This window comes from Ammodytes marinus, assembly GCF_949987685.1.
Source record: "Ammodytes marinus genome assembly, chromosome: 2".
NCBI classification, from domain to species: Eukaryota; Metazoa; Chordata; class Actinopteri; order Uranoscopiformes; family Ammodytidae; genus Ammodytes; species Ammodytes marinus.
The window spans coordinates 15,540,854-15,542,121 of record NC_137231.1 but is presented as its reverse complement, the minus strand read 5'-3'; the positions used below and the strand labels follow the sequence as shown (position 1 = coordinate 15,542,121).

The 1,268-nt window shown below is 46.8% G+C and overlaps 1 protein-coding gene across 2 annotated transcripts in view; it reads right to left on the bottom strand.

Moving 5' to 3' along the window:
* The window catches only part of rhobtb4 (Rho related BTB domain containing 4), a 46,159-nt gene extending 45,260 nt beyond the window's left edge, over positions 1 to 899 (bottom strand). The window contains exons 1-2 of one of the 2 annotated variants that reach the window (XM_080049287.1): positions 825 to 899; positions 1 to 72 (exon numbers count right to left, since the gene is read on the bottom strand). The exon at positions 1 to 72 is cut by the window's left edge and continues 75 nt beyond it. The gene's annotated coding sequence lies outside the window, so the exon portion shown is untranslated. The remainder of the gene's footprint in view (positions 73 to 824) is intronic. The other variant, XM_080049286.1, reaches the window with a different exon arrangement.
* Between the last annotated feature and the right edge of the window lie 369 nt (positions 900 to 1,268).

Here is a 1,268-nt window from a genome sequence, read left to right as displayed (position 1 = left end):
TCTCCGCTGCTCTTTTTCTTCCCCCGTCAGTTTATTCTGGGCAGCGCGCGCCTCTGGCTTCTCCCCATTCAACTGCAAGGCACAAACACACACTTTAGATGCATGAATTCCTCTGGATGACTAGGCTACATCTAATCATAACTCGTGTCTTTTAACTATTGCTCCGTTTCAGCCCGGACGTGAACGTGCTCAATACATGATCGCTTTCCAAACCCGCGTGGCAGCTGCTGAAGATCTTCCAGAACTGACATTTAAAGCAGACAAACGCTCCCGACTGTTGCAGCCGAGAGACGCCGGGAGGAGTGTAATTACGTGAAGAAGACTGCTGCACATTTCAATAACCTGCAGACACGTTGTTGTTTGCAGGGCCCACCGCTATTGTGATCTCTGCGATATGTCTGTTTGTCTGTCTGGGTCGTGGTCCGCCTGTGGTCCTGATGCGAGTTTTTTTTTCTCCACGTCCCTTTGTTGTTTCTGTCACACCTAGGCTACAAGGAGGGGAGCACATGGAGGAGGGACCCTTGCCTCGCTCGACTTTCTTTTGTCTTTCTTATTTTGTTCTTTTTACAGCACAGTCCTGCTCAATTATTATTGGATGTCTTTTTTTGCCATTCTACACTGACTTTTATATCACAGATGCGCGAGGGATTTTTCATCATCATCATCATCATCATCATCATCACATCTGTTTGATCTCATCTTATCTCATCTCTAATTATTTCAATGTATTTAATTTGTTTACATTAAAAACACATACAGCATAACAGTCAGTTTGCACTTTTGTTCAACCTTCCTTCACCCTAAATCCAAGACCCCAATCTCACCAAATTTCTCACCAGAAGTTTAGTCCTCGCCGGGGAGTGGGCTGACTCCGCTGTCTCTGTCTCACTCTCTCTCTCTCTTTTTCTCTCCTCTGCTCCCGTTTCCTTCTCTCGTTGTCTCTGCCAGGCGGTGGCAGAGCTCTGTTATGTTTCACTCTAGACCAGCCTTCACCCACACAGCACGCCAGCGCCTATCAGCGAGCGCGGTGACGACAGACCCATCGCTATAGTCGCCAGTGCCACACCCATCCATTCATAAAGTAGAGAGAGAGAGAGCCATGCAGCTTCCAGCCGGACAGTGCGCACCGACATCAATATTCCTGAAGGGACCGATAAAACGGCTATGGCACTCTCTGAGCCTGATGGCCACAAATATATGTGTGTGTATCACATTCTAAATAGTAGGCTAGTTTAATGCCTAATGACACATTTAATGTGATGTTTTTT